Below are 26,933 nucleotides of genomic sequence, written 5' to 3'. Positions count from 1 at the left end.
AGCTGTACCTTGGTCCCAGTGTTTGTTGATAAAATCCGTTAGTATCTGGATTTGCTTGTCATTTAGGCTTTTTATTATCGCGCTGGTAATCTGGTTTTTGCCTGGACCTGTATTCTTGACAAATGGTCTGGCAGCACCATGTACCTTGTGTGTTGGTATTTGGGCGTCTAGCTTCTGGTTGTCCTCTCCCGTGTATTGTATCGTGCATGGTGGTGTGTGTGTGTGTTTCCTACGTATCTTGACCAAAGGTGGACGATGACTTGCTCATCTGTTCCTCGGAACTGATGCGTAATCCTTTCTAGTGCCTTGCTGTGTTCTCTCTGAGTTTTTTGGGTCAATAAGGAGTCTTAGTAGTGCCCACGCTTTCGCACTGCAAAGATTTCCATTTAAACTTTTGCAGATCAGGTTCCAATTATTGCGCGTAAGCTTAAGGGCGTATTCGCTGAATTCTTTATTGATTTGTGCAATTCTCCATTGAGTTTCCTGTTATATTTGTGCTTTCTCCATCGTTTGGTCATCCCCTGCGTGCGTCCCATATATGGAGTAGGCGGCGTCTACAATTGGGAAGTCTTCCATGAACGCGACTTACGTTGTGTTCTTCTTATGGACTTTTCTAATCGCCTCTGCCTATTCTTGTAAGCTGATGATCTCTTGGTCCTCAGTCGTCTGTTCTCTGAGCTAGTGCCAGTTGGTGATTTTTAGCATCACGTGGGGGTCTGCTGTACTCCATTAAGGTTACCTGTGTTTGGATAACGAAATGGTCGCTACCAAAATTTTCCTTGGTGTTGGTCTATATACACTCTTCTATATTCCGGATTATTGTGAGGTCAGAGCATGTATCCCTGGAAACACTGTTTCCTCCTCTTGTGGGGAAACGGGGGTCGGTAACAAGCTCCAGGTTGCGCCCATTCATGTTGGTTACGATGGATCTTCCCATGTCCCAGTCTATCCGATACCCCCATTTTCTGTGTGGGGCGTTAAAGTCCCCACTATCAATAATTGGTTATCCTTGGCTTTTCTCACTTCTTCCATTAGTGCATCGAAGTTAGCTCTTTAATGTCTGGGGGGGGGGAGTAGACATTTAGGAGGAATAAGCTTGCCGTCGCTCCTTCTCTTCGGGAAGATTTCAATGAAAATATGCTCAATGATCTCCTTTGACCGAATCTTGTTGTGATGTCTTTGTAGCAAAATATTGCGACTTTCTTGAATTTTTCATCGGTCAAAACTTTGTAGCTTGCCATCTTGGGAGGCGAGTTAGTTTCTCGCAACGCTATGATATCTGGTGGTATTGTCTGTTTCAAAACGTGGACGCTAAAATCAGCCCTCCCTTTAAACACGCAGCAATTCCATTGCCATATGCTTAGTAATTTCGTCTTCTGGTTAAGGTTGAACGCTTACGCCTGCCCTGCGAAGATCTTTGTGTCTCCTCAAACGCTATCGGGTTCAGCTCCTTTTGTTGTGTCGTCGATAGAGCTCTTCTATTGTTTGGCCTGCGATGTTTTTTTCTGTTTGCTATCTGTTGCAATGCTAGCATCATGTTGTTCAGTTGCATGAGGTCCATGCTTTCTAGAGTGATCGGGGGGCCTTGTTTAGGGGCAGATGTTGTTTGCGTTGGTGGCAGCTCGTAGTTGGTCCTGTGCGCAGCGTTTACTTCGTTTTGTTGTCTTTTTTCTAGCATGGCTAGCCTCTTTTTAAGTCTCTCGTTTTCCTCCCTGAGCTCACGGTTAGCGGCCTCGGCGGCCTGTATGCTGGCTAGTATTGTCTTGTCATGAACAGTGGGAGAAGTACTTCTAAACCGACTAACCTTTTTCGGCGGTGACCTCATGGCGTTCTTCGCACCTCCGTCGTGATCAGCATTCGGTAGGCTCGGGAAATCCGCTTCGTTGTATGGTGGCCTGGAGCCAGCGTCCCGAGTCCCGGACTTGGATCTTCAAACACCGTTCCTTCCCTCTCTTTCGATTTCCTCGCTGTCGAACCACTTCGGTCTATGGGTGGTTTTGATGCCTTTCGTCTTCTTTTTGGGTAGATTTTTTAGTCGTCTTTTTTGCATCCAGTCTCTTCTGTTGCGTGGGCTTCACCGCATCACTCCCACATGGGAGGGCCGCATATGTGTCCTTCGATGTTCGTGCGTTTACACAGTGGGTATTGAGGCAGCGGTTGTGGGCAAACGTCGGTTCGATGACCGTGCTTGTGGCATCTGAAGCACACCTGCCTGGTCGGCATGTAGGGGTACACCTTGTAGAGTCCCCCCATTACGGCGACCGTCTTGGGCAGTCGTGAGCCTTCGAAGGCGATCATTGCTGTCTCTGGTTTGCCTAGCATCCTAGCGTAGACCACCCTGACACCTTCGGTGGTTACTTGGATGTTGGCCATTAGTTTCTTGTGAGGTTCCGGCGTGGATGTCGTGTACCACTCCTCCTATCGTGCCCTCCGATGTCGAGCAATAAGCATTGAACTCGTAGGTCTTGCCTCCCAAGGTGAACTTTCTTGTCCGCTGTAGCGGCTCTGCCTTAGCGCCGTCCGGTGTACGAACTATCATTATGATTGAAGTGTCATTGACCGCGACGAGCATGTCGCCAATGTATGTTATGTTACACGCGTTCAGCAGGGCTTGAATGTATTCGCGGGGTTTGAAGTCATTCACCCTTAGATTTTGGTTCATCGGTCGAAACATTTTGAATCCTCTCTTGGGCAGTTTCACGAAGTCTTGCTTCCTTGGCGATGTCTTCATCTCTGGGTGCAGCGGCAGGGCTCGCTGCGAAGCTGGGTATTGTCGACTGGGTCGTTGAGATTAGAGTCGTTGCCTCGTGGCCGTTCGCGGCTCCGAGTCTCTTAATCCTCAACTCTTCGAGCTGTTTAGCAACGCGCCACGAGGTGTCATTAGCTGGGAACTTTGGTTTAATTTCCTGCCCCATGGCGCCTCTTCCTTGTGATCCAAGCTCCATGGCTTGGGAGCGATCTGTGCTCGAGGCTGAAGGAATGAGCTGCGATGGTTTGAGAGTCAGGGGTGCGGCCGTGCCGTCGGCGTGCCTAGCGGTGCCGGCTTCCCGGCGGCGTGTGCCGTACTCGTCGTTAGGCTTAGGGTGGTGGCGGTCGCTACCAACGTTGACGTCTCGTGAAATGGTCAAATTTCCACTCATGCGCTTGCTGTTAGTCTTTACGAAGTCCAGGTGTAGTTAGGAAACCGTCAGTGAAGATTTCACGCCTATCAAAGGTGACTTGACGGCCAAATTCATGGGTTTCTGCGCAGCACTTGTGGAGTGCGTCCACTCAGCTCCGATGCGCGTTCCAACTCCAAGACCCACTGGACGCAAATGTTCTGCCACAACAGCGCGAAAGCTGGCACTTCGGTCCCAAGCGAACATTGTTGTCGGTCCAAGGCGATTTCTATAACTGAGACCCATGACGGAAATTGTTGCACCAGTATCCAATAAAGCTAACGTATTTACAGCATTTACAGTAATATTTATTTTGTTCTTCAGCATCACAGTAGGCAGAGGAATTGGCGAAGATGATAGCTTCGCGACCTCGCCTCCATCGGTCGCTCCTGCCAGGTGGTGGCGTAGGCGAGCGTTGCGTGGGGATGGGGACTGTACTCGGCGCTGTGTTCGTGGTGTGAAGCTGCACTCAGAAACTAGAGAGTCACTGCGAAAGACGCCTGGGCGAGACTGTAGTGGACGAGGTTGACGCCACTCAGTGTTGTCGTGGTCATGGCAACCTGCCCAAGGGCGGGTCCAAGAACGTGAGGTCTGCTGTCGCCGATGCTGACAAAACCGCGCTATGTGCCCGCGGCGGTCACAGTTGTAACAAACGGGCGACTCACGAAAAGCGTAGGCGCTGGATCCGGAGGAATTTGACGGTGGTTGAGAGACGATGGGAGCTGCATGACACACGTTTGAATGTGGAGGAAAGCGGCTGGTCAGACACGAATAGCCGCGCGCATTGCCGTAGGAGTAGCGCGGAAGTTCTGGTTGACGCGACAACGCTGGATGTTCAGCCTGCTGTCTCTGAACTGCGCATTCCAAGTACACAGGTCTCGCGTCGGCGCCTTGCAGGTGCTGGGCCAGATTTTCACTCAGAACACTGCGGACCAGAGAGGCGAGATCGTCGTGAACAATGTAGTCAACGCTGGTAACTGTTGGGAAGTTGGAAAGGCGTCCGAATTTGGGTACAATACGCCGTATTGTTAAACCTTCAAATGTACGGCAGTGCTGGATAACGTCCGAAGTACTGGCTAGGGTTTCTTTTCTGGCAAGGAAATTATAAACATCTACGGCGAATCCTTTTAAGAGATGGCCATCCTTGTCTTCTTCAGGCATGCGTCTATTAACAATGCGGCAGAGCTTCAGGACTTCCTCTATGTATATCATGCAAGTCTCTCCAGGTTACTGTGCTCGTTAGGAAAGGGTTTTCTCAGCCTTGCGTCTTTTCGATGTGGAGTCTCCGAAACAGTTGGTTATCTCTTCCACAACTTGTCGCAGGTAGAAAGGTTAACTCCATGGTTCTCAACCCGAAGCAGCGCCGTGTTGGCCAGAAAGAATACCACGTTAGCGAGTTGCATGGCCGAGTCCCAGCGATTGCATTTGCTGACATATTGGTAGTGCTTCAGCCAGTCCTCGACATGAGGATGTATCGACATCCTCATGGGCCAGACCAGATAATGCTGTGGGCTCCCGCTGATGCGGCTACGAACTGAACGGTACGTAGTGCTCCTGGCCTGAATTAGAAGCATCTCCAGTTGAGCGAGAAGAATGACCTTCTTTGTTGTGGTCGTGGCTCTCCATGGCTGTGAGGTGGAGGGAGCCCAGCCAAGCGTCTGCTTCGTCGACGATGTTCGAAAGGTTCCAGGACTATGCCATAAACTCCACCAAGTTGTTACGGAGAAATGGGTTTAATATTTACGAAATGTATGAGGAATGCATGAAAGCTACGCACAGTAAATCTCCAGCACAGTCTCAGTAAAGCTTGTCCCTGAACGAGTTTACGCGCAACCACTTCGTCCTCTTTCACATGCGCAACATCGTGCGGCGCAGCCTAATTGACGTAACAATTGTATGTTAAAACAACCTTAAAAAGTAGTCTTAAATAGCGGTGATGGTTAGCATTTGCAGATCTGACTGCTTCATGGTTAGTTCTCGCGCCACCTAGGTGAAAGCAACAAAACTAAACTGCAAGGAGAGGTGCGAGTGGCTAGGAATGTGCGCAGCTCCGAAGACTCACTATTGTGAGGACTGCCCCCCTTCGTGACCGGTCACCATATTGTCACGTAGTGGTGACGAGGTCGACGACACAAATGAAGGGGTCGATGATTGCACTAAAGAAACTCTTTATTTGGGCTGACTTGCGCCCGCAAAAGAACTAAGCAACTCGGCGGCGGCGATAGAAACAAACGTGCTCGTCGATCGTCGAACAAAGAATGCCCATCACACTCATCAACGCTCAATTTAAAGGCTGCACAGAACAATCTAGATAACGTCGCAAACAGCTACCAGCACGGGCTGGAACATTGTGGAAAGACACCCGAGTGGCCGGAACCTTCGAGACAGATCTCGGTGCATCTTGCGCTACAACGAAACTGATAAAGGGGTGACTCGCGACATCGAGCATTAACAAAAAAACATTACAGAACTGATACGCGGTTCAGAATCAGAGTAATAAGCCTGTATGCCGGCAGCTGTTACAAAACAACAAATACAGTTTTGAAGGCTTCGCGGAATTACTCCCCCCTTAAAAACATCTCCTCGAGGTTCCAAAACAAAGAAACGTAAACATAAACACTGCAAAGTTTAAACAACACAGATTCTTTAACGCGCGTAATATGGCTTCAGTCGTACAACATGTACAATTTCTGACCGTGCGCGTCACCGTTGTGATGCTGACGTTCCGTTGGGAATGACTGCATAGTCCAGTGGTCCAACGCGGCAAATGATTTTGTACGGCCCAAAGTACCGACGCAACAACTTTTCACTTAACCCGCGACGGCGAATTGGTGTCCAAACCCACACTTGGTCTCCTGGATTGTACTCTGCGTGGCGTCGTCGTAAATTGTATCGTCGGCTGGCGGTGCGCTGTTGGTCTTTCATACGCAGCCGTGCAAGTCGTCGGGCTTCCTCTGCACGCTGCAGGTAGGCGGCGACGTCAAGGTTGTCCTCGCTGGTTACGTGCGGCAGCATTGCGTCGAGCGTCATCGTGGGCTCCCTACCGTACACAAGCTTAAACGGGGTCGCTCTGGTCGTCTCCTGGACTGCCGTGTTATACGCGAAGATCACGTACGGCAAGATGGCGTCCCAGGTCTTGTGTTCAGCGTTGACGTACTTGGAGATCATGTCCGCGATAGTTTTATTCAGGCGCTCCGTAAGGCCATTGGTTTGGGCATGGTACGCAGTTGTTCGTCGATGGCTTGTATGACTGTATTCCAGGATGGTTTGCGTAAACTCTGCCGTAAACGCCATTCCTCTTTCCGTGATGAGCACTTCTGGGGCGCCATGTCGCAAGAGAATTTGTTCGACAAAACATTTGGCGACTTCTGCCGCGGTACCATTTGGTAGTGCTCTTGCTACGGCGTAACGGGTAAGGTAGCCAGTGGCCACGATGATCCACTTGCTACCCATAGACGAAGGTGGAAAGGGGCCGAGGAGATCCATCCCAATTTCTTGAAAGGGCAGGATTGGGGGCGGAATCGGGTTTAGTAGTCTTGCTGGTCTGATCGGCGGCGTCTTGCGTCGTTGGCACTCACGACACGTCTTCACGTAGTGGGCAACTTCGGCAGGCAGTCGCGGCCAGTAATACTTCTGGATTCGACGCAACGTGCGCGCAAATCTGAGATGGCCTGCTGTGGGCTCATCGTGCAACGCCTGCAGAATTTCCTGCCGGAGGTTTTTAGGCACTACAAGAAGCTGCGCGGTCTTGTTGGTTGCAAAGTTCTTCACTAGGAGGCCATTGCTTAACGCGAACGATGATAAATGTCGCCTGAATACACCAGGAGGGGAAGTGGTCTTTCCTTATAAGTAATCAGCTAGCGCTTTCAGCTCAGGGTCTGATTGCTATTGTTCTGCGAAACTGCTGGCGCTTACCGGTCCCAAAAAGGCGTCGTCGTCATCGTCCTTCGGGGGAGCGTCGACGGGAGCGTGTGATAGGCAGTCTGCGTCGGAGTGCTTCCGGCCCGACTTATAGACTACAGTCAAGTCAAACCCTTGGAGTCGTAGGCTCCATCTGGCAAGGCGGCCGGAGGGACCTTTCAAATTAGCCAGCCAGCAGAGCGCATGATGGTCGCTAACAACCTTGAATGGTCGGCCGTATAGGTATGGGCGAAACTTTGGATATTACCGAGTAAGTCACCAAGGGTATTCACTGTGTGGCTCGCTATCCGCTTGCTGCGAGAAGTAGCCCAAATGATCGCAAGGCACTCCTTCTCGGTCGTCGAGTAATTGACTTCGGCTTTTGTGAGGGACCTGCTAGCGTAGGCGATTACTTTTTCCTGTCCGGCACTCTTCTGGACGAGAATGGCTCCTAGGCCCACACTGCTCGCGTCGGTGTGAATTTCGGTCTCGGCGTTTTCATCAAAGCGACCAAGTACAGGAGGGCATTGCAGGCGATCGTAAGTTCGTCGAAGGCTTCTCCTTGCGGCGCTTCCCATTTAAAAGGTACGTCAGCCTTCGTGCGCTGCGTCAACGGTTCGGCGATCCGCGAAACGTTTCTGACAAATCGTCGATAATAAGCACACAGCCCAATGAATCGGCGCACAGCTTTCTTGTCGGCAGGCGGTGGGAATTGTGCGATTGCAGCTGTTTTCTCCGGGTCTGGGCGAATACCGTCCTTGCTAACGATGTGACCTATAAAACGAAGTTCTTCGTAGGCGAAGTGACAATTCTCTGCTTTTAGCGTTAGTCCAGATGACTTGATGGCTTACAGCACTGTCTGTAGTCGTTTTAGGTGGTCTTCAAAGTTTGACGAGAAGACGACAACGTCGTCCAAATATACCAAACAAATTTGCCACTTCAAGCCCGCCAGGACTGTGTCCATTACTCGTTGAAATGTGGCTGGTGCGGAGCAGAGGCCAAATGACATCACCTTGAACTCAAAAAGACCGTCCGGTGTGATGAATGCGGTCTTCTCGCGATCTCTTTCGTCGACCTCAATTTGCCAATATCAGCTTTTCAGGTCCATCGGTGAGAAGTACCTTGTATTGCAGAGCCGGCCGAGAGTGTCGTCTATGCGGGGAAACGGGTAGACATCCTTCTTCGTTATGCTATTCAAGCGGCGGTAATCAACGCAGAAGCGAAGTGTGCCGTCTTCTTCACCAAATCGACTGGTGCCGCCCAGGGGCTGTTCGATGGCTGGATTACGTCATCACGCAGTATTTCCTCAACTTGATCGCGAATGGCCTGGCGTTCTCGCGGCAATACACGATAAGGACTTTGGCGCAGAGTTCGGCCGTGTTCGTCCGTTATTATGCGGTGCTTGGCCAGTGGTGTTTGCCGTACCTTCGATGACGATGAGAAGCACTCCCTATAGCTTCGAAGCAGACTGAGAATCTGGTCTTTCCTGTTGTGGGTCAATGCCGGGTTGATGTCAAATGTGGGCTGACGGAATAGGTCCGGTGCGTCTTCTAGCGTTTGGTCGTGGAGGGCGAATACATCTTTGAGGTCCGTTAATTCGTCGAGAAAACGATCGTCGTGCCCTTGTTGAGATGCCGGTATTCTTCGGTGCAGTTTGTTACCAGAACCTCAGCTCGACCTCTCCGGAATTTCGTGATGCCCCTTGCGATGCCGACACCTCGTTCTAAGAGCAATTCGATATTTTCTTCGACGATGCCTTCAGCGGTTTCGATGTTTACGCTACCTACGCAGACTGCGATGCTTGATCGGGGCGGGACGGTCAATTCTTCATCGAGGACGTTTAGAGGTATGTGTTGCATCGACGTCGTCGTAGCGGGAATGAATTTGTCTGCAGAGAGCTTGATGAGCTTGGATCGCAGATCTATGATAGCCCTATGTTCATTTAGGAAGTCCATGCCTAAAATCACGTCGCGGGAGCACTGCTGCAAGACCACAAAGCTGGTGGGGTAAGTACGCCCATTTACGGTTATTCTTGCAGTGCATCGTCCCGACGGAGTAATCAGGTTGCCACCTGCGGTGCGAATCAGCGGGCCATCCCAAGCAGTGGTAGTTTTCTGAGCTGAGAGGCTAACGGTCCACTAATGACTGAATTAGCTCCGGTGTCTACTAGGGCAGTGACTCTGCGACCGTCGATATCAACTTCAAGGTCACTTGTTCGCGTCCTCGCATTGCACGTGGGCCTTAGTGTCGGATCTCGGCTCCGTCTTTTCTTCAAGTCATGGCCGGGGCATACCGTTGTTACTTCGCTGGGCGGCGGTGTCTGCTTGCAGTCTGGCCGTGTTGTCGTCGATGACGTCGTGTGGAGCGGCGGTGAAATGGCTGCGTCGTCGTTAGTGGTCGTCAGCGGCGGAGGATGTTCGTCTTTTCGCCGTTGAGCAACCTCACCTCCAAAGGTTGCTTTGTTTAGTTTCCCCTGCTCGGACCTGGGGACCTTCCGCGCATACTCACATCATAGGTACGGCCTGGCGACGCAAAGCGGGCCCTGTACGGCGATGGAGATCTTAACCGACGGCTTGGTGGCGCAATCTCACCGCTACGCAGATAGTTGTCAATTTCTAGTGGTCGTTCACCTGGGCGTGGTCGTGGAGCGTCGACTGCAAATCCGCGGAGACCGATTCGTCGGTACGGGCAGTGGCGCAGAATGTGGCCGGCGTCATCGCAGTGGAAGTATAATGGCCGGTTGTTTGCAGTCCTCCAGGCGCCGTACTTCCTGGGGTTTGGGGGTCGTTGGTAGGCTTGGCGGGCGGGGGCCAAGGGGCGGTTTTCAGGAACAGGACGGTAGCGGCGAGGGCTCGGAAAGTCATCACGTCGGGGCGCAGGGCGACGTAATGCACCAGCGTAGTTCATTGCTGCTGCCTCTTGCGCTAGAACAGTCGCAGCCGTCGCTTGAGGAACGCCCAGCGCCTGCTGGACTTCTTCACGGACGGCGTCCGCGAGCGTCGCCACCTGGGGTTGTTGCGATGATGGCATCAATCGGCGGAGCTCCTCTCGCGCGATCTCCCGGTTGAGGTCCAGAAGGTTTTCTCCACTTGCAGATGCGCTGGGGTAGTGGCTTGAGTAGTCTGGCTGAAGTGGTCGCTCGTAGTGGCGCATCCGGGTGTACAACGTCTTCTCGATGGCAGACGCTTCCGTTTCAAATTCCGCCACGGTTTTTGGCGGATTTCGGACAAGATTTGCAACAAGCGATTCTTTGACGCCTCACATTAAAAATTTGACTCTCTCACCTTCAGTCATGTTAGGGTCGGCGCGGCGAAAGAGGCGCTTCATCTCTTCAACGTGCGCCAGGACAGGCTCGTTAGGGAGTTGAAGTCTTGACTGAAGGAGGGCCTGGGCTCTTTCCTTTCGGACGACGCTTGAAAAAGCAGTCAAAAACGCTTCCTTGAAAATGTCCCAATCCTTCATAGCTGCCTCATGATTTTCGAACCAAACTCGGGCATGTCCTTGAAGAACAAAGTAGACCTGCCTGAGTTTCGCGGCGTCGTTCCAGCCGTTGAATTCAGCAACACGGTCGAAAAGGTCCACCAGTCTCCAGCATCTTCATCCAGTCGGCCATGGAAGCAGGGGGGCTCCCGGGGTTGGACGAAAACAACCGGTGCTGTAGGTTGGGCCATTGTCAGCGTCGATGCCTTCCGAGATCGAATGGGGTCAGGCAGAAGACCATGTTCGGGTTGTAGGCCTTGAAGTCGGCGGCTGGCTCGGTGACCTGTAGGCTGGTCTTCCAGGGCGACAGGAACACGGCTTGGGTCTTCGCCTGAAGGATCAAAGGCAGCACCTCCACCAGATGTCACGTACTGGTGACGAGATCGATGACACAAATGAAGGGGTCGATGATTGCACTAAAGGAACTCTTTATTTGGGCTGACTTGTGCCCGCAAAAGAACTAAGTAACTCGGCGGCGGCGATAGAAACAAACGTGCTCGTCGATCGTCGAACAAAAAATGCCCATCACACTCGTCAACGCTCAATTTAATGGCTGCACAGAACAATCTAGATAACGTCGCAAACAGCTACCAGCACGGGCTGGAACATTGTGGAAAGACACCCGAGTGGCCAGAATCTTCGATGCATCTTGCGCTACAACGAAACTGATAAAGGTGTGACTCGCGACATTGAGCATTAACAAAGATTACGGAACTGATACGCGGTCCAGAATCAGAGTGATAAGCCTGTATGCCGGCGGCTGTTAAAAAACAACAAATACAGTTTTGAAGGTTTCGCTGCAATATTCAGCCCTGGACACAAAGCTATATGGGGAGGAAATGGCATAAAGTAGTGCGGAGAGGGCAGCCTCGACCGTCTCGGCAAGCGCACGTTTCGCTTCTCAGACAAGCAGGGCTGCCCTAACGGTCGAACTACTGCTTTATCAAAGATTTCCGCTCTGGTACTCCCGCCTTAAAGCTGTTGCGAGAGCATCTGCCATTTCATCTATGACAAGTCTTGGCTAATTGGCTAATTCTTGGAACTTCTTGGCTTGGTTAGTCCAACTTTCTTCTTCTTCAACCAAATTTATTACACCAAGTCTGGTTTATTCCTCATTCTTCACTGTACCTGTCCGCATACCTATATGGGGCAAAACGCTGTCAAAATGACAACCTTTCAAAATTAAAATTCAATTGGTGGCTAGCATACCTTATTTTCTTTCTGATTCTTGCCTCTTGTGTCCACTCCCGCCGATTGAGGAAAACATACACGAATGTTGTCTGGTCCTTTTTAATAATCGGAGTTTAGTTACGTGGCCCATTTTCTAACTATGCCCCGCTGGGGTGGCGCAGTGGTTACGGCGCTCGACTACTGTTCCCAAGGACGCAGGATTGAATCCCGACCTAGGCGGCAGCTTTTCGATGGAGGCAAAAAGCAAGCCGCCAGTGTGCTGTACGATGTCAGTGCACGGTAACGAACCCCAGGTGGTCGAAAGTTTCGGAGTCCTCCACTACAGCGTCTCTCATAGCCTGAGTTACTTTGGGACGTTAACCCCCACAAACCTACCAAACCATTTTCCAACTCTAAGACAATAGATTGCATGGGAAAGCCGGAGCACCAATATTAACTTTTAGGATAAAGTGGCATTACTAGAAATAAATTCCGTATGAATGTATACATATTCCAGTTCATAGTGCAGTGCGCATTTCATTAATAGTGCTGCGCCTGTTATGTATTCCGTGTAAGCAGTGTATATTGGTTTGCCGTGCTTCATACAGATTGCGTTTTTGCTCTCCATTGTCTCTGAAATAAATTTACTGATGATTTGGTTAACAAATTCCAACGATTGCCCCATGTAGCGTGTGCAGTAAAAATGGTTGGTTGGTTGGTTTGTGGGGTTTAACGTCCCAAAGCAACTAAGGCTATGAGAGACGCCGTAGTGGAGGACTTCGGAAATTTCGACCACCTGGGGTTCTTTAATGTGCACTGACATCGCACAGCACACGGGCGCCTTGCCTTTCGGCTCCATCGAAAAGCTGCCGCCGAGGCCGGGATTCGATCCCGCGTCTTTGGGAACAGTAGTCGAGCGCCGTAACCCCTGCGCCACCCCGGCGGGGTGTGCAGTAAAAATAAATAACAGAATAGATCAACAGAATCAACAGTTCATTCGGACGATAGGCCCAAAGACTCGACTGCGCTGCCGTCAAAATGCGCCACATACATTTCAGGCAAAATCATAGTTAAGTAGTGTTAGGGTACCGACCACAGCAGCCGTGCCTTTACGTGTCCATCGATAATTTCAATATCCTTGGCATAGGGATGTCTGCGCTGAAGGCAGGTTTCAGTATTGTACTCCGTACGTGCATTGACACGTACGGCATTTTTGCATTGGCAGATAAAAGAAATTATGCAGTCAAGCAGCATCGGTCAAGCCAGTAGTCCAAACAGAAAGCCAGATTTACGACATATATAAGCCGGGAAAGGTTCTCCGCCTACGCATGTTGAGCAGGCATATTCTGAGAGGTGTGTTTTTTATCTTTAGGAGCTTTGTTACTTCCCCGTTGTATTTCTTGCTGGATGCCATTGTATTGCATGCTCTTTGCACTTATCAGAGCCCGATGCCTAAGCCTAACTTGTCGGCTGTTCTTACAAAACTTCTGATAGCTCTCGTAGTTCTCGGCTACTGATTAGAATCGACGTATTCCTTTGCCGGTAACTAAGCATGTAAGCTATTATAAAGAACGAGACGATAAACAACAGAGCGCATATTTAAAAATTCTAAAGAGTAGGTTAGCACGCACGCACGCCATTTTATAATGGGTGTGTTGAGATAACGATTATTGCAGTCCCATGAACATTTCTTGTTTTCAATTATATTTTTATATGTGATAGGAAAACGTCTGCACGCTAAGGAATGAACCTTAGTTTTGTTAGATACGGTGTAGTTATCTCGAAAAGAAATTGTTTATCACTAAAGCTAAAAACGCGGTTTTTCCCATTTCAAAAAGTGAAAGCATGGAGACCTACTGCTTCCGCACTAGGATTTTTTCATCTAATGAATCTATGTCTAAGGGTACATTCAAGCTTAGGTCGGTGTTTCGGTCGACCGTTTAACTGGTGCGTCAGTCTCTTGCGTCTTCTTCTTTGTCTGCCGTATTCTTTGTAGCACGCGCCTTTCGACATACGCTCGTCGTCTTTGTCACCGTTGACAGTCACCGAGCGTTGATGTGACACTAAAATTATCCCCGGGAGAACAAGGAGACATCCTGCCGACTCATGGCGTCGACACAACAGGCGGGTCGTAACAGGGCCTGAGGCTGTCAACGCGCACTGTATCACGCCCGCGTCGACGCATATCTGGTGTCGAACAAGCGTTTCTATAACGTAGTTCACCGGAGAGGTCTGGAAAATAACCCGATATGGTCATGGTATTTGGAAGCAAGTTTGATAGAGAGCCCGGGGGTGGTGGCAGGAACCCAAAGCCACACGAGGGAGTTTGTGCTGGACAAGACAGTGCGCGAAGGAACTGCTGGTGACCTGGGTTCTGGGTTGTAAATGATCGGGCCAAATGGCGATATTCTTCTGCATATGCTGCCACTTGGAGAGACGGTGGTCGCTTCGGAGGTGTCAGGGAGATATGGAAGTATCTTGTCCATAGTTGAGGTGGGTTCACGGCCGTATAGAAGGGACAAAGGGGAGTAGCCGGTCGTGCTTTGTATGGCAGTGTTATAAGCGTACGTGTCGAATGGGAGACGCCGGTCCCAGTTTGAATGGTCGGACGCTACATACATGACCAGCATGTCACTCAAGGTGCGGTTAAAACGTTCCGTCATGCCATCTGTCTGCGGATGGTAGGCCGAGGTAGAACAGTGGACAATGCGGCACTGTTGAAGAAGGGCTTCAATGGTCTCGGAAAGAAAAACACGGCCACGGTCACTGAGAAATTCTTTAGGTGAACCGCGGCAAAGAACGAGATGGCGCAGGACGAAAGACGCAACGTCTGGCGCCGACGCGGAAGGTAAAGAAGATGTTTCTGCGTAGCGGGTAAGGTGGTCAACAGCCACAATGACCCAACGGTTACCAGCTGGACTTACTGGTAGTGGCCCGTAAAGATCAATGCACACACGATTGAATGGCCGGCTGGGGTAGGGCAAGGGCTGCATCGGAACGGTGGAGTGGTGTGGAGGGTTTTTGCGGCGTTGGCATTCCTGGCATGCGCGAACGTAATCACGCACGAAGCGGTACATACCCTGCCAGTAATAGCATAGGCGAAGACGAGTGTACGTTTTCAACACTCCGGCGTGGGCACACTGAGGATCGGCGTGAAAAGTGGCGCATATTTCTGAACGGAGGTGCCGAGAAATGACAAGGAGCCACTTGCGTCCGTCGGAAAGGTAATTTCGGCGGTAAAGCATGCCGTCGCGGATGGAAAAATCACGGCGAAGCGTTCGTGAAGCTGGGCGCAGAGAAGGTGTAGATAGAAGCGTAAGAAGAGAAGCGGTCCAAGGGTCTTGTCTCTGTGCATTGGGCATGTGGCAATTTTAGTGAAGATGAGTCACCTATGGTGATAGCTGTCGAGTCAGAGCCGCATTGAAAAGGTGACCTAGACGGCGTCGGCATCAGAATGCTTACAGCCAGACCGGTAGGTGACCCGAATGTCGTACTCTTTTAAGCGGAGGGCCCAACGAGCAAGATGCCCGGATGGGTCTTTAAGGGTGGACAACCAGCAGAGTGCGTGATGGTCCGTAACAACAGAAAAGGGACGACCGTAGAGATATGGGCGGAACTTCCCAATGGTCCAAATGATGGCCAAGCACTACTTTTCGGTTACAGAATAATTTTTTTCGGCGTTTGTTTAGGTGCGGCTAGTATAAGCAACAACGTACTCTGGGTTGCTGGGCTTTCGTTGCGCAAGGCCAGCGCCGAGACCTTCACCGCTGGCATAAATATGAACTTCGGTAGGCACCGCATGGTCAAAACGGCGGAGAATCAGCAGCGACACTAGAAGGCGCCGAAGCGTCGAAAAGGCCTCATCACAGTCGGATGTCCAAGACGAAAGAATGGCGTCGCCGGCATAAAGCTCAGTCAGCGGCGAGATGATCGAAGCAAAATTGCGGACGAAGCGACGAAAATACTAGCACAGCCCGATAAAACTACGGAGCTCCTTTAGAGAAGTTGGGCGTGGAAACTCGGCTACTGCACGGAGTTTCGCGGGATCTGGACGAACACCGTCTTTCGAAACAACGTGTCCCAATATAAGAAGCTGGCGAGCCCCGAAGCAGCGCTTCTTCAAATTTAGTTGCAGGCCGGCATCAGTCAAACACGTTAACACACGCTCCAGACGGTCCAAATGTAACGCAAAATCTTTTGAAAACACGACAACATCGTCCAGGTAACAAAGACAGTCATGCCACTTGAGTCCCCACAGAATTGTGTCCATCATGAGCTCGAAGGTGGCCGGCGCGTTGCACAATCCAAACGGCATGACGCTAAATTCATAGAGACCGTCAGGTGTCACAAAAGCGGTTTTTGGTCGATTGTCAGCTGCCATGGGTACCGGCCAGTAGCCCGAGCGAAGGTCCACAGATGAAAAGAATTTGGCACCTTGAAGGCAATCGAGAGCGTCATCAATACGTGGAAGGGGGTATACGTCTTTTCGCGTTATCTTGTTCAAACGCCTGTAATCAACGCAGAACCGTACAGAGCCGTCCTTTTTCCTCACGAGAACAACTGGAGAAGCCCAAGGGCTGTGCGAAGGCTGGATGACGCCACACTGAAGCATGTCATTAACGTCATCGGTGATAACTTGACGTTCTGCAGCAGCTACGCGATAAGGACGCTGGCGTACCGGGGCGTCCGTACCGGTGTCGATGAGTGCGAGGGCGCACATCCGTGAGTGACCACGGTTGCGCGCCCCAAAGATGTCAGAGGAAGGTCCAATGCGGAACGGAAGAGCTGAAGTAAGCTGACCAGCCGGTCGCGTTGATCTGCTGAAAGGCTGGTATCAAGACAGCCAGAAAAAGCTGCAGTGGAATTGTCGTTCTGCTCAGCAGGCAAGTCAATAGTATCGAGCTGAAGTGGGGCTGGGTCTTCTGAGACGGCATATGTCATAGCGTCATCAAAGGACTCGACATGACCAAGGCGTTCTCCACGAAGAAGCGTTGACGGACAAGGCAACGGGTTAGAGACGTACATGGCGCTGTAGCCACCACAGAAAGTCAGAAGGGCGAAAGGCAGGACTAAGCAATGGCGAGGATTATTAGCATGAGTCGGAATGAAAACAACTGTCGAATCAGAAAAGCAGGCGCTGGAAACGGGCACGAGGACGGCAGAACAGGCGGGGATGTCAGTATCTTCGGCCACGGTTATCTTAACGACGTGGGGCGGTGTGTACGAAGCACGTATGAAGCAGGGCTGCGTATGTGTAGCAATAGGCACAACAGAATCCAGTCATCTGTGTACCGCCGGTTTCTCTTTGTGGCGCTCCGAGCAGCTGAAATACATTCCTCTAGCAAAAACATCTGCGCTGGTGGCATATTCAGGGCTTGCAGTTTACTTCTGACGTCTTCCTGCAATTTTTTTAACTCTGTTCTTGTGTCCTGTATCTGCTTAATCAAGCGCTTGTTGCGCTTCATAAGCCGCACTCGTGACTGCAGCAACGCTGATTTTGCACGGCGCAAAGCTTTGAGCTTCTCCTGCTGGGAAGGCGGCACGGAAAGCCTAATGCGCTTCAATGGTCGCTCCTGTTTCGCTCTTGCAGCTTGGCGGTCGGCATGCAACCTAAAGGTGTCGGCGAGACCACGGCGGTGATGACATATGCCACCTCCAGGTGACAGTAATGGGCACTTGTTGTGTCTTCATCTCTTGTGGCAGTCGACGGAAGCACACTCCGGATGCACTCGGGAGGTCCTTCAAACTCGGACCTCCCAGCCACACATTAAGGCTATCAACAGTCTGGAGCATAACTTCAATCTAGAATGACGATGCGGCAACCGAATTTATACCAACAGCAGCACAATCCGTAGGCCTGCCGAAGACATACGCCTGAACTGTCAGGTCACCCTTCACATACAAAGTCTTTCTATTGAAAATTTCTGAAGAACCGTCCCTTTGTCTGTGTGTTACTTATGTGTCGATAAATACAATGTCCTCACCCCTGCACCGTCGGTGCGATGCACTGCTCACGAATGCTGAGGCAGGCAAATGCTTCCTGCTTCGTTGAAGAGCGTTTCAAGTGGTGAGCTAACCGTGACAGTCTCACAGGATGACGCAACGTCGTTTCACCAGGAGCGGTTGTCGCAGAGAGAGTTGTGTCAGTGCGCAATGTTGATCCGACGCCGCCGCTGCTGCTGCTTTGAGAGATTGAAGCTGCACGATCAGACAGTCGCTTCGGTGTATTGCGACAACTCTCGATCCGCTTGGAGAGGTAGCTCGACGCCCCTACGAAGATAGACGGAATAGCGTCTTTTTTGAGGCAAGCTCTCCTCTTCCTGGACATTAGCACGCGGCCATCAATTTCCGCTGACCACGTCTTCAAGATGAAATGGGGAGCAAAATGTATTTCGCAAACACGATCGGTTCTTTGCAATACTCAATCTTTGCGAGGTAACGCTCGCCGCCACGCTTCAAACCTTGCTTCGTCGTCCGAAGGCTTGCAAAGCGAGTACTTCTCCTTGCACGATTTGTAGCCGCTATTACAAAAGGGCACAAAACACTACACCATGACACCGCCGCATATAATAACTTGATCAGAGAGATGCAGATTTCGTTAAACGCGAGCACGAAAGCAGAAGCAAGTCTCGGCAGACAAAGAACAGGAATGGCGCGAAGGGCGAAATAGGGCAATATTTGTGAGCGCTATCTGTTGACGCTCTGCGCAAGCAGAATCTTGCGGCCTCGTCTCTACGTAGCGGCGCGGCCGCGCCGTTCACTTACCTAAACTACTTTTACACCAAATACACTGGGCGACAGATGCGCAGGAAAGAAAAAGAAGGGCCACAACTTCAACGCGAAAACATGTCATGCTCACCATTAAGAGTTAATATAGGCACTCTCGTGGTACGACAACGAAACAGAAGGTATTCTTGCGCATGAAGCCCCTCTGACAATGTGGGCCTTCTTCTTTTTCCTGATTGCGCATCTGTCGCTCAGTGTGTTCATACGCTCCCGCTTTGAATACATTCAGTTGTTAGTCGGCGCTCGTGTTGTCTACTTCCTTGTCCCTTTTCCTGCGCTACTTTCTTCTACATTGCCGTCGTGGCACCCATCGAATGTCATTATTAGTCCTGGAGCCACCTAGCTTCTAAATAGTTCTTGACTGGTTGATCAGCCTCAAGTCGGTGTAGGGACTTAACAAAGTTCGCAGAGCTTAACAAAGTTTGCCGTTTTGTTCTTCACATCTTTAAAAAACCCGAAGTGTGATAAGCAAATATCACACTTGGGGTCCACAGAGTGTACTTAAAAAAACATATGTATGTTTGGATGCCCTAATGACGTTCGAGTAATGCTGTGAGTTTGTACTAAGTTACACAACAGTTCAGTTGTGTATGGTTCCGATGCATCCCCAACGCCAGTGACCCAATTAGTGCTAGGGAACTGAAATTGTGTAGCAAACTGGACTTAGCGGGCCGAACCTGCCTGGCATCTTTCGCGGTGTTTGAAAACGTAACTCGAAGTTAATATACATCTATGGACTACATGTTCGTCAAATTGGGTTTTCGTGGCAAAAACATTGTGTATAAATTGTGTTGCTATTGTCGCTTAGATACCTTTAAATGAATCATATCTTTGCGTTTTTCAGAACTTAGGGGACACATGTAATCATCAATGCTAAGTAATGCCGAAAGTTGGGCGAGTTGGTGAAAGTTCATGATGAAAAATAGCGCGAAATGTACACAAAGGATGCATGGACGACACGGACAAGGACCAGTGTAAATTGCGTGCTCCAGCATCAGCCCCACTAGCGAGTTTGCGCTTTTCCGTGTCGTCCATACGTCCTTCGTGTACTTTTTGCGCTATTTTTCATCATAATCATCAATGATCTCGAAAACGTTGGAGGTCTCTCACGTGCACGTGTTTTCAGGTTTTTATGCTTGCATGTCAAAAGAGGCAATCTTGAGTTGGCTGTTTTTGGTTGCCAACACCAGCGCGCAGAGATCCTACCCCTTGATAATCCCGCTTTTCCCTAGACGGCGCTGCGTGAGCAGATAACTCAACCGACTTGAGGCTGATCAACTAGCCAAGAATTACTTAGAACCTAGATAGCACCTGGACTACTAAGGACATTCTAGGGATGCCACGATAGCAGTCATCACTGAAATAAATTTATTCTTCCCCGTGCTCCTCACATTTCACCACAAGCCAATAGTGAACAATCCACGGTGTAGCGAATGTACTGAACTTTAGATGGGCTGTGCTATATTTGCATTTTAATTACATTTCTGTACTAAACAAGTTTCCCCAAACACCGTCTCCAAACTTAATATTAGAAAATTAGACAGAAAGTGCAGTTTTCGTGACACATTTAGAACTTTCAGTCGACCCTTTTGGAAGCTTCGGTTTTGTTCGAAAACCTACCTGGAATTGAAAACATAGAATAGGCCCCTCGGCATCTTTATTTTTGCTACACTAGTGCTTTTTTAAGCTAATTTTCGAACATCTATGCTGATAAATGTGCTCGCATATTTCATTCCAGAACTGCAGAAATTCGCTATGCCCAACTCACTGCAAGTGCTCGAGCTGGTTCCAAGGAAATACTTGCATTTAACCAGGAAGAGACGAATACTGTTAGAAATTGCACCAACATGAAATAAAGTTCAATACATTTCTAAGGTACAATGTAATGCAAGAACTGTAACAAACGGAACCTCCGACCTGTTGCAAAAGCTAATCCCGACTATAAACGAATTTTCTTGAAGTTTTCTTTAGTGGGATAGCCTTGAAGACTGATGTAACTTTTCGGGCAAGGGTATCTGAAAAGGGCGCTTTGAAAAATATGTGGCTCTTTGATTACAGGGTACGCTCAAATGGCTTTCCATAGATGACCAATTTATTGTCAGGAATTCAGAGCACGTATTAGAGTTTACAAAGTCATATGGTAGAAACGTTTGCCTTTTCTGTCAATATCAGATACTTCTACTATTCCATTGAATATGTAGCCCTTCAGTCCTGCGATGAAAATGGTATAATGCATCATCATCATCATGACACAAACTCTACGTACTGCAACGCGGAGGCCTCGCCCATATTCCTGCAGTTGACCCGGTCCTGTCCTAGCTGCGCCTACTTGACTTGAAAACTTAGCCTAACCCACCCAAGTTTTCTCAATTCCTTCCCTACGCTTCCGTTCCCTTGGAATCCAATTTGTTACCCTTAGCGAAAATCAGTTACCCTCTCTTCGCACTACATGTCCTGCCTACGCCCATTTGTCCTTAATTTCCACTAGAATGTAATTAACTCGAGTTATTTCTCTGATCCACTCGACATGCTACCTATCTCTTATGGTTACAACTGCCATTTCTTGTTCTATAGCTCTCTGTGTTGTCGTCAACTTAGGTAGAACCCTTTCCGTTAGCATCCACATTTCAGCCCTATAGGTGAGTACCCGTACGGTGCAACTGTTAATACTTTATTCTTGAGCGATAGCCGCCGATAAGCTATTACTCATAACATGCGAGTGCTTTGCATATGGGCTGCAATGCATTCTTATTCTCCCAGTTATTGCCCATTCGTCGTCTGCATCTGCTCTTTCTATAGCTGTCCTTAATAAATGTATTCGCCCGGCACTTTGAGTGCTTTGCTGAGTAATCGGGTGTTCCTTTTTGAGGCAGTAGTGCATTACCTACGTCTTCTGCATATTAACGTTTAAACATACCTTTCTGATTTTCGTTTCTCAATCATTAAACTTCATCCCTAATTACTCCCATTCCTAATCTAATATTTCATCTCTGTAAGTAGTGAATGGTACTGGAGAGTTCACATCGTCTTAACTAACCCATTTCTTTATGGGAATTATATTGGTGTCTTTATAAACTATGGTTGCTGTGCAGCCGCTATAGATAGTTTCCATTACTTTGAGATATGGCTAATCTACACCCTGATTTTGCAATGTCTGAATGATAGCTGAGGTTCCGAATGAGGGAAGTGTTTTCTCTGTATCAATGAATGCTATGTATAAGGGCTAGTTATATTCCTACCGTTTTTATATCACGTGGTTGACAGTATGAATATACATATGAAGCGTCTGGTGGTGAACTAAAGAAACTCTTCATTGGGTTGACGAGCCCGCAAAAGCAATGCGCAATTAGGTGGCGGCGACAACAGCAAATGTGCTTCGCTGGTCGTCGTATATAGACGGCCCGTCTCACTCGTTACCGCTCAAATAAAGGCTGTGGAGAAATGTGCAGATAAAACTGTCAACAGGTTGGTAGCATAACCTTGAACTTTGCAGAAACACATTCGCGTGGTTGGAATCCTTCGAAGTGTGTACTTTGTTGTATCTTGGAACAGGAAAGCCCGCAACCAAGCCATCGTCTGAACCCCGGTTTATTATTCTCCGTCCGCACATTCAACTGGCCAACAAATGGCCATGCATCATATATTACAGCGCATTTATATCGAGATACAAAAGAGAGGGAGAAAGGGAGCGACGTTCATATGTCGACACGTTGCCATCAGTTAGCCGTCTACTTATCAAACAAACACTACATTCCCTTTATCCTAGAGGATGCTCACATTGTTACACAAGGCTAACAGGTATAACAAAGAAACATTTTTGGCGTTCATACGAATATAACTGAATCGAACTAACTGTTCAAAGCAGTGACGAAACGTTCGTTGGCATGACCACGGATGTGATATGCACCGACCTTGGGGACGTATTTTCCTTCTCGGCTACCGGTGTTGTTTTGACTGTTTGCTGCCCGTGGCACTCGCAGGATGCCTAGATTCGTCACTGACGTCCTTAGAAACGAGAGGTTTCAGTTCAGCAATGGTCGTGGCATGTTTCCAAGGTTGCCTGGTATGCGGTTCATCAATACACAATAGTTATCCAGACCACAGCCTCCTCTATCTTTGGTGCCTGTTCAGCAGTGACGAGGGCATTGTTGTACGTAAGGCTGCCGACATGTGGCGCGTGTAGACATGGGTGAAGCACAGTATGTGGAAGCAGCAGCACGCAGCGTAAAACGCGGTGCACCGTTCTCTTACTGTGCATTTCCTCATTTTAGTTCAACATGCATGATAGGCGACGCAATTGTGAGAGTGCACCTGGTATTTTCTAGTCATGCACCTATGTGCACGCATGCTTGAATAAAAAGCATTTCTCCAAACAAATTATGGAAGCGGCGGCCTGGCATTCGATAGCAGTAGCGAGAGGATAGAATCTCGATTTTCGGCTGCATTGCCTAATAAAATTATTATATGGGCGTTTTCCACCAAACACGCATTCTGAACAGAACTTGATTGTAAGCATTCTATGTATTATGACATTCTATATATTCAACAGCCTTGCTAGCATAAAGCACTACATTAAGTTAGGTAAAGCAGGATCCACTGCCTCTTTTATCCATGCTGCTTCGCAGGCCGACGTCCTGCACAAATGAATTTCTCTGCTTGTTAATTATGACGACCTTTTCGCTAATTTGTTATCTCAATAAAAATCAGAGAGCATACCTTCCGTTACTTCCGCCTCCGTTACTTCCCGTTTGTTTGACAAAGGATGTTAGGGAGCCTACTAGTAGATGGGAAACCTATATCTCTCCTCAATTGACTCGAAGAAAAATTTTCTAAATTAGACCAACTCGGCAGGCTCAGGGGACATTCTTTGCTGATGTGCTCGCAGGAATTTGTTGCCAGGTTGTTTTTTTTTTTTTTTAAGTACAGTGGCACATAACAACCTTTGACCAACTACGTATACATATGTCTGGTTATGGAAAAACTCCTAATTGTGACGTGTTCAACCAGGGCAGCCAAGCAAGTCTCACTCGCCGCTTGGCGACGCCGTCAAAAGCGTCAACCCCATTTCAGTTGCCTTAGGCACTCCCGTTTATTCACTGCTTGCTTCAATTGCAGTATTCGGTTTCCAAATCCCGTTTTTATTTCGCCACTTCTAGCGTTCGACAAGCGAAATCCAGCTGCGCATGTCAGCCTGTCTCACCTCCAGCACTTTTGGGTGTTGCGGCTTCCCACTTGACTGGTTCTCGCCGTCATTTAATTGAATCACCAGTGTTTACCGACCGTTCAAAAGCAAAGCAGGAGATACCGTTATTGATAACGGAGGCTCAAACTGGCGATTTTTTTAAGGAAGGATTCATGCAATCAGCAGCGATGGGCGAGCACAGGACACGGGTGCGAGGGGGCAAAGAATGACTGCTTCTCGTTTTGGTGCAGAGCGGCGTCGCGTTTTAGTCTTTTCGCAGGTGGCTGCATGTATTCCGGATAGTCTAGAAGAATGCTGGGAGTCACACGTTCTAGTTTCAGCCTTGCGTCCATCCCTGTTTTAGTTTGAATGTAGACGTTTGCTGCAGACGACTGAATGCAGTGATGTGGTATTTGGCACCCAGTCCTTTACAGAGATGATTTTCAAGCACTGAGGCATTAGTTCTCTGACAACGGGAATCTCGTGGAAGGAGGCGACTTTCTTCCCCTTTGCGTCGCGATGCAACGCGTGATGCCATATCTTATACGACGCATATGAACTCCCCACACTTAAAACCGCGTATGTGATCTAAGAGCCGCCACAGCTTGGTGCTCTTGTGAGAAGTTAGAGCTGCCTGCTGTGGGTTATCGGTTTTGCTCAATTATAGGAAAAGACTTGGCATTTAGAATTCTGTTGGGGTTACAAATGATTGAACATAAATAGCGCAGCGTCCGCGACTCGCTGAAGTTAATGCAACCGAAGAATAGATATCAAGTAGTCCCCAGCGCTGGTGATTCACAACTGGAGTGTTTGTTTGAAAGGCTGGGAGGTAATGAAGGAAAGATTATTCCTCTCTTGCTGTCAGAAAATGATATTGTTTGGCGTAGAATGAGTCGGCCCTTGACAAAATAGGCAAGCAGCAGTTTAATTCCGGAGCGGCTGCAGCACCCATAAACGGCCCCATTTGAAAGGCGCGCGCCCACCTCCGAGGTTGGCAGCGCCACTCCGAGTAAAAAGCCGACGCGAAGCCATTTTCATCAGACAGCGCCTTTGTAGCCTTAGAGCAGGCACAGAGAAAGTAGAGGAGGCTATCTTCAGAAGGTTGTCACCGTTACTAGGAGTCATCACCATCCGTCACCCTGGTCGGCAGGCGTCTCTGGGGGCACCTCCCTTGAGCGTATATCATCGTGATGCCTTTCTATTCCATGACTCCACGTGGAATAGTTACCTGTAACATGTAATGCCCCATACCAGGGTAAATAAATAAATAAATAAGGCACTGGCCCCGAGCGTGCTGTCACCGTTGCTTGCCATCATTCTGGACCGTGTCTAGAGTGTCTCGCGAAAACTCTCTCACCAACGGTGAATATTCTGTAAAGCTTTCATTGCCCAAATGTCTGTTGGAATTGATTTTGCACTAGGTTTTAGTAAATCAAGCCAAGTTTTAAGGGGTCGCCTTATCAAAAGTGCTGCTGGAGAGTACTGAGTGGTAGCATGGGAGAGTTCCGGTATCCTAGAAGGAAACTGTCTAGTCTCTCTTCAATGGACTGGGATTTCACGTACTTTCAGATAGCGTCCTTCATTGTTCGGATGAGCCTTTAAGCCAAACCGTTATTTGACAGATGATAACGGGCTCACCGCACACGTTTTATTCCGTTCATCTTGAAAGATGACTGAAATTCGCTGCAAAACTGTGGTCCGTTATGAGATACGGTAACCTCTGCCAATACAAAATGGCCGAAAAGGTCAAGAAGCTAGCCGATGGTAGCTCCTGCCGAGGTCGTATGCATGAAGAAAATCTGCGGCCACTGTGAATGGGCGTCTACGGCAACTAAAAATTGCGCCCAAGAAGCGGCCTAGTGAAGTCCTGATGGAGCCGGACCCATTGCTTTGTAGCCCAAGCCCACTGATGAAGGGGAGCTTGAGTCGGCAACGCCCGTTACTGCTGGCAGGCCGCGCACGTATGCACAGCGGTCTCCATGTCGGCATCAATTCCTGGCCACCAGACATAGCTTCGAGCAACTTTCTTCATCCGCACCAAGCCAGGATGCCCCTCGGTCAGCCCGTCCAGGATTGCCTTTTGTAATGACAGGCGAAGCACAATGCGTATTTCCCAGAATAAAGAACGTTGGTTCACAGACAGCTCCAGTCCTGCCAGGGCGAAAGGTTTCAACCCTGTGTTCGTTACACGTTCTGGTCATTGTATCGTGACCGCATTAAGAACCTGTCGTAGGATGGGGTCCCGTGAAGTTTCTCGCGCAATTTCCGAGCTTGTTATGGTAATGTTTCCCAGCGAAGTGTGTCGGATGCGGTTCCTTTGTCGTCGTCCTTGTCATGAATATCGGGTAGTGCTAGACGCGGCAGACACTGTGCTTCCACGCTGCTTGCCTCTGAACAACAGTGCAGGTCGTAACAGTAGGGCGCGAGAGAAGTGGCCCACCTCTGCAACAACCGCAAGGCTTCGTATTCTGGAATTTGGACTAAAGGTGGTCTGTAAAGACTTATGATATCAATTACGAAGCTAAAATTGCGGCCATAAATGTACAATGGAATCTCTTAATTCCAAAGACTAAGCAGAGAATAGGTTTGGGCCTGGTGGTGATTCACTCTAAACTGGAAATAGCCCACAAAGGAAGGCGGGATGAGCGAATGGACACGGATAAGCGCTACGGACAAGTGGCGGTAGCGTTGTCCGTGTCCACTTGCTGGTCCCGTCTTCCTTTGTGCGCTATTATTTCCAGCTCCGACAACTAAGGCGAGAGCTTTTCGCTCTAACTGGCTCTAGTCCCATTCACTCGGTGGCAATGTGCGCGACACAAACATATCGACCATCGGGAACCATCCTTCTTATTTTCGGTAGGACGGCACCCAGCCGATGTGATGAAGCATCATACAGTATTTGAAGCGGTGCTTGCATCATACAGTATCTGAAGCGGTGCCTGCGGATCATAATGTGCGCAAGACCGGCCCTTTTACTAGTACTCTTTTTATTTATTTTAACGCAAGATCGCACTCTTCACTTCATACCCACGGCGCATTCTTACAGAGCAGCTGATTTATTGGGAAAATTACCTTGACAACTCTGGTATAAATTTTCTGTGGTATGTTTTCGTATTCCTAAACGTTCCCAGCTGCTTTATATTGATGGGGACGGAAGCTTCTATTACGGGCTGCACCTTCTCTGGCGTTTCTGAAATTCCTTGCTTACTAACCATAGGATTCAGTAGCTACACTTCTTGTGTTAAAAATTCACACTT

At 49.2% G+C, this 26,933-nt stretch overlaps 1 pseudogene; it reads right to left on the bottom strand.

Moving 5' to 3' along the window:
• Positions 1-2,636: 2,636 nt before the first annotated feature.
• The window catches only part of LOC146192383 (uncharacterized), a 64,467-nt pseudogene continuing 40,170 nt past the window's right edge, over positions 2,637-26,933 (bottom strand).

Source organism: Amblyomma maculatum, chromosome 4 (assembly GCF_055883805.1).
Source record: "Amblyomma maculatum isolate TAMU_Amacu chromosome 4, ASM5588380v1, whole genome shotgun sequence".
Lineage (NCBI taxonomy): Eukaryota > Metazoa > Arthropoda > Arachnida > Ixodida > Ixodidae > Amblyomma > Amblyomma maculatum.
Note: the sequence above shows the minus strand (reverse complement) of the source record. Positions and strands in the feature narration are given on the sequence as shown.